Genomic DNA, 6,986 nt, shown 5'->3' with positions numbered 1-6,986 from the left:
CCCCCCCTTCCCCTTTAGGGCACTGAATCAGGTTGAACAGGGCTCGGTAGGCGTGGGCCAGACCCCAGAACATTATGGTGATTTGTGTCTCCCTAGAGTTCCCAGGGTGGCAGAAACAGATTTTGTATTTGTTCAGGGGTGAGTTTAAAACACACCAGGGGTGCCCATTGCTCTAAACACCTGCCCATGCTGTCCCACACACCCAGCCACTCACAGCTATCCAGCCCCGGGGCAGGTCTCTGCACGAGGTTCTTAACGACTTGTTTAACCCTAAACAAAACCTACAACCCGTTCAGGAGGTTGTAGGTTTTGTTTAGGAGAGTGAAGGCCTGAGCATCCCACGGGTACTCGAAATTCTCAAAAGCTGTTAGGAACAGTCTGAAGGAGAGAGGGGGGTGAAACAGTGGGGGAAGGTATCCCCTTCGGTTTTCCCCACAGATTGGGTTTGATTATTAACAAATTCTAAGACATAGGATCCAAGGTATGGAAATTGCCGCAGTGCCGCATGCAAACACAAGCCTAATTTCATGCACAGTTATGTTATCATGTCATAAGTTGATATCGTACAGTAGAGCAAAATCATCATCCTCGTCCTTTTCCCAGTGATGATGAACAGCATGGCAATGAATACATAGTGCAAATAGGGATTTACATAGCAGAGCCACTTGATCAAAGTCAGAAACATTTTTTACCGACGACTACTTAACACAGAAAAATGTGTAAAACAAAACTTAACAAAAATCCATGAAAGCAGTTTTAACACCCGCTGCTCAGCCCTGCCGTTATCCCTGCTCCACGTTGGGTGCCAAATTTAATGTTTTGGTTTTGGCTGCCGCCGGCAACAAAAGCGCCACGCGGCCGCCTCTCCCCACCCCACGGTGCGGAGGAGAATGGAAAGAAACAGGCAGAAATCTGGTGGGTAGGGATAAGGGCAGTTTAAGAGAACAGCAAACAAAGGGAACAGGAACAATGATACATAAAAGGGGAATACACAGAAAAAACCGGCACGACCTCACAGAGGCGTTCTCCCGGACAGGAGTGGCGCTGCATGCCACCGAGCTGTTTTAAGCACCGTAGATAAAGGTAGCAGCCTCAGACTCCTCCAAGACAGCTACCCAAGGTGATTTTTCTCTTTTGGAGGACACTGTCTTCTCTGGGGTCCACCTGAGACTCCTCCCAGGTATCTCCTGGGGTCTTTTGCCCCCTGTTGTAGAGACAGAATGTCCCGAGTAGCAACCCCAGACTCCTCCAAGTCAGCTAGCCGAAATGATTTTTCTCTCTTGGAGGACACTTTCTCCTCCAGGATCCACCTGATACTCCTCCCAGGAATCTCCTAGAGTCTTTTGTCCTCTGTTTTAAGCACCATAGATCCAGGTAGCAGCCCCAGACTCCTCCAAGGCATCTACCCAAGATGATTTTTCTCTTTTGGAGGTGTCTGCTTCTGGATCCACCCGAGACTCCTCCCAGACATCTCCTAGAGTCTTTTGTCCTCTGTTTTAGGCATCATAGATCCAGGTAGCAGCCCTAGAGTTCTTCAAAGCAGCTACTCGAGATGATTTTTCCCTTCTCAAGGAAATTGTGTGCTCCGCAATCAGTCCGAGAATCCGCTGAGAAATCTCCCAGAATCTTTCCGCCTCTGCTGTTGCAACCTGATATCCCAGGTAGCAGTCCCAGACTCCTCCAAGGCAGCTACCTGAGATAATATTTCTCTTTTAGAGGACACTGTTTCCTCCGGAATCCACCCGAAACTCCTCCCAGGTATCTTCCAGAGTCTTTTGCCCTCTGTTTTAGAGACAGAAAATCCCGGGTAGCAGCCTCATACTCCTCCAAGGCAGCTACCCGGGATGACTTTTCTCTTTTGGAGGACACTTTCTCTTCCAGCATCCAGCTGAGACTCCTCCCAGGTATCTCCTGGGGTCTGTTGACCTCTGTTTTAAGCACCTTAGATCGAGGTAGCAACCCCAGACTCCTCTAAGGCAGCTACTCCAGATGATTTTTCCCTTATTGAGGAATCTCTGTGCTCTGCAATCAGCCCAAGACTCCCCCGATATATCTCCCATAATCTTTCCAACTCTGGTTTCACTTCCAAGGCATCTACCAGAGAAGATTTTTCTCTTTTGGAGGACACTTTCTCTTCCAGGATCCACCTGAGACTCCTCCCAGGTATCTTCCAGAGTCTTGTGCCCTCTTCTTTAGAGACAGAACATCCCGGGTAAAAGCCCCAGACTCCTCCAGGGCAGCTACCTGAAATGATTTTTCCCTTCTCGAGGAATGTTTGTGCTATGCAATGAGCCCAAGACTCCGCTGATATATCTCCCATAATCTTTCCAACTCTGGTTTCACAACGTGACATCCCAGGTAGCAGCCCCAGACTCCTCCAAAACAGCTACCTGAGATGATATTTCTCTTTTGGAGGTAAGTGTCTTCTTCCGTATTCACCCAAGACTCCTCCCAGACATCTCCTAGAGTCTTTTCCTCTGTTTTAGGCACCATAGATCCAGGTAGCATCCCTAGAGTTCTCCAAGGCAGCTACCCGAGATGAGTTTTCTCCTTTGGAGGACACTTTCTCTTCCAGGATCCACCCGAGACTCCTCCCAGGAAACTCCTGTGGTCTTTTGTCCTCTGTTTTAAGCACCATAAGTCCAGGTAGCAGCCTCAGACTCCTCCAAGACAGCTACCCGAGCTGATTTTTCTCTCTTGGAGGACACTGTCTCCTCTGGGATCCACCTGAGACTCCTCCCAGGTATCTCCTGGGGTCTTTTGCCCCCTGTTGTAGAGACAGAATGTCCCGAGTAGCAATCCCAGACTCCTCCAAGTCAGCTACCCGAGATGATTTTTCTCTCTTGAAGGACACTTTCTCCTCCATGATCCACCTGAGACTCCTCCCAGGTATCTCCGAGAGTCTTTTGCCGTCTGTTTTAAGCACCATAGATCCACGTAGCAGCCTCATACTCCTCCAAGGTTGCTACCCGAGATCAGTTTTCTCTTTTGGAGGACACTTTCTTTTCCAGCATCCAGCTGAGACTCCTCCCAGGCATCTCTGAGAGTCTTTTGTTCTCTGTATTAAGCACCATAGATCCAGGTAGCAACCCCAGACTCCTCTAAGGCAGCTACCCAAAATGATTTTTCCCTTCTTGAGGAACCTCTGTGCTCCGCAATCAGCCCAAGACTCCCCCGATAGAGTCCTCCTAGGCAGCTACCCGAGATGAGTTTTCTCTTTTGGAGGACACTTTCTCTTAAGGGATCCACCCGAGATTCCTCCCAGGCATCTCCTTGTTGGCGTGGGTGATGGATCCGTTGTAACGATGTGACCCCTATATGAGTATGATTGTTCACCTTTATTAGTCAGCAAAAACAAGGTTTATATAGCAAAACTATTACAGCATCTGAATGGTTAAACCCCCAATCCATATATAGGGAAAACTACTGCAACTCGTTGTGATTGGTGCAGAGCTGCATCTCGAAGTGAAAACAGTAGTGCAGCAGGAAACAACAGCGTGGCAGGAAGGAAGTGACAGTGTGGCAGGAAACGGTGACGTTCCCCCTGCTCCAGTGTCCCGAGCTCGTCGCTCTGCCTTCCCATCAGGGTTCCGTGTCAGCCGCTCCCAAGGCTCACTTCCGGATCGGAACCTGGGTTGCTCAACACACCAAGCTATGTCCCATCTCATCCAGCCAGGACTCCACAATTCCCCCTTCTTGTTTTTGAGCAAGCCAGGTTTGCTTCGTCATCTTGGAGAGAGCCCTTTTAAGACAGCTAAAGCAAATACATATTATAATTCCAACAGCAAGTAACACGATACATATACGCAAAATTTCTATAATTAAACTGTTAAACCAAGCGGGCAGATTACCAAAGAGCGAGGTGAGAAATCCATCAAAAAATCCCTGGTTTTGTTGTATTTGATTGGCGTGCTGTTCGAGCCATTGTAATTGCTTGTGGATGGACTTACTATGATCGGACAAGTTCATACAGCACATGCCTTCAAAATCCTCACAACCATGTCCTTGGGCCAGCAGTAAAAAATCAACTGCGGCTCTATTTTGCAATACCGCATGTCGTAGACTACTCTGATCTTCTAGCAGGGATTGCAAGACTTTTGTGGTAACACTGGCTTGCTTCTCTGCCCAGCATGCCAATTTCCCTAGCTGGTTTAATGCTGCGCCGGCGGTGGCATCGGGCACTAATAATGCCATAAATACTCGCTCGGTGGTACTTGGGAGAGTGGTTCCATCATTGCAGTTAGGAGGAAGACCCGTAACACCTGGCTTGGGACGAGTTGTTACCTTCTTCCACCACTGTCGATCTGGAGCTAGCAATGTCAGCTGACCTAAGTAACAAGGGCCGCCATAGATGTTACGAGGAATTCCTTGCCACGCCCTGTCGCCACAGATTAAGAACACGTCAGGAGGCAAGGCTTTAGGCATAGCTTTATTTCACAAGGGAGAACCACCTTCCATCCTGTAGGCGCCCAGACTTTGGGGGCTTCTTTTGTTCATATCATTGGTACCACAGAAGGTGACAGCTCTAGAGTGGCCCTGATAGTCATAATAAGAAGCAATTGGAGTGACATTGGCCCACCCTGACTGGTTGAAGAAATGGCGATGGTTAGGCCTAGCAATAGCAGGCCCTGCAAGTATAAAACAAGTTTGAGTCCAGTTTTCGGTCGTGTTACCAATCCTTATCGATCTTAGCAAGTTCAACTCTTGAGGATCCCAGGGCAATGTGCGATTCAGACCTTGTATGAGCTTGGCACTGCAACTACTCACTTGAATCTCCTTTGTACATCTGCCTGCACTATAATTAGCAAAATGAGTAACATTGTAACTAGGTACTCCTATTAGACAGGCGCGAAAAGTTTCTGTTGAGTTTTCTTATTTGGAGGACACTTTCTCTTCCAGGAACCACCCGAGACGCCTCCCAGGCATCTCCTAGAGACATTTGTCCTCTGTTTTAAGCACTATAGATCCAGGCAGCAACCCCAGACTCCTCTAAGGCAGCTACGTGACATGATTTATCCCTTCTCGAGGAACGTGTGTGCTCCGCAATGAGCCCAAGACTCCGCTGATATATGTCCCATAATCTTTCCAACTCTGGTTTCACAACGTGACGTCCCAGGTAGCAGCCCCAGACTCCTCCAAGGCAGCTAGACGAGATGATTTTTCTCTTTTGGAGGTAAGTGTCTTCTTCCGTATTCACCCAAGACTCCTCCCAGACATCTCCTAGAGTCTTTTCCTCTGTTTTAGGCACCATAGATCCAGGTAGCATCCCTAGAGTTCTCCAAGGCAGCTACCCGAGATGAGTTTTCTCCTTTGGAGGACACTTTCTCTTCCAGGATCCACCCGAGACTCCTCCCAGGAAACTCCTGTGGTCTTTTGTCCTCTGTTTTAAGCACCATAAGTCCAGGTAGCAGCCTCAGACTCCTCCAAGACAGCTACCCAAGGTGATTTTTCTCTCTTGGAGGACACTGTCTCCTCTGGGATCCACCTGAGACTCCTCCCAGGTATCTCTGAGAGTCTTTTGCCGTCTGTTTTAAGCACCATAGATCCACGTAGCAGCCTCATACTCCTTCAAGGTAGCTACCCGAGATCAGTTTTCTCTTTTGGAGGACACTTTCTTTTCCAGCATCCAGCTGAGACTCCTCCCAGGTATCTCTGAGAGTCTTTTGTCCTCTGTTTTAAGCACCATAGATCCAGGTAGCAACCCCAGACTCCTCTAAGGCAGCTACCCAAAATGATTTTTCCCTTCTTGACGAATCTCTGTGCTCTGCAATTAGCCCAAGACTCCCTTGACAGATCTCCCATAATCTTTCCAACTCCGGTTTCACATCCAAGGCATCTTCCCGAGATGATTTTTCTCTCTTGGAGGACACTTTCTCTTTCAGGATCCACCCGACACTCCTCCCAGGTATCTTCCAGAGTCTTGTGCCCTCTTCTATAGAGACAGAATATCCCGGGTGAAAGCCCCAGACTCCTCCAGGGCAGCTACCCGAGATGATTTTTCCCTTCTCGAGGAACGTGTGTGCTCCGCAATCAGCTCGAGACTCCGCTGATGTATCTCCCAAAATCTTTCCAACTCTGGTTTCACAACCTGACATCCCACGTAGCAGCCCCAGACTCCTCCAAGGCAGCTAGACGAGATGATTTTTCTCTTTTGGAGGTAAGTGTCTTCTTATGGATCCACCCGAGGCTCCTCCCAGACATCTCCTAGAGTCTTTTCCTCTGTTTTAGGCACCATAGATCCAGGTAGCAGCCCTAGAATCTTTCAAGGCAGCTATCTGGGATGAGGTTTCTCCTTCGGAGGACAATTTCTTTTCAGAGATTAACCCGAGACTCCTCCCAGGCATCTACTGCGGTCTTTTGTCCTTTGTTTTAAGCACTATAGATCCAGGTAGAAGCCCCAGACTTCTCCAAGGCAGCTACACAAGATGATTTTTCTCTTTTTGAGGTGTCTTCTTCTGGATCCAACCGAGATTCCTCCCAGACATCTCCTAGAGTCTTTTCCTCTGTTTTAGGCACCATAGATCCAGGTAGCAGCCTCAGACTCCTCCAAGACAGCTACCCAAGGTGATTTTTCTCTTTTGGAGAACACTGTCTCCTCCAGGATACACCTGAGACTCCTCCCAGGTATCTCCTGGGGTCTTTTGCCCAGTTTTAGAGACTGAATGTCCCAGGTAGCAACCCCAGGCTTCTCCAAGTCAGCTACCCGAAATGATTTTTCTCTCTTGGAGGACACTTTCTCCTCCAGGATCCACCTGACACTCCTCCCAGGCATCTGCTAGAGTATTTTGTCCTCTGTTTTGAGCACCATAGATCCAGGCAGTAGCCTTAGACTCCTCCAAGGCATCTACCTGAGATGATTTTTCTCTTGTGGAGTTAAGTGTCTTCTTCTGGATCCACCCGAGACTCCTCCCAGACATCTCCTAGAGTCATTTCCTCTGTTTTAACCACCGTAGATCCCAGGTAGCAGCCCTAGAGTTCTCCAATGC

Source organism: Opisthocomus hoazin, chromosome 32, assembly GCF_030867145.1.
Source record: "Opisthocomus hoazin isolate bOpiHoa1 chromosome 32, bOpiHoa1.hap1, whole genome shotgun sequence".
NCBI classification, from domain to species: domain Eukaryota; kingdom Metazoa; phylum Chordata; class Aves; order Opisthocomiformes; family Opisthocomidae; genus Opisthocomus; species Opisthocomus hoazin.
The sequence above is the reverse complement of the archived record's forward strand: the minus strand, read 5'-3'. Positions refer to the sequence as shown.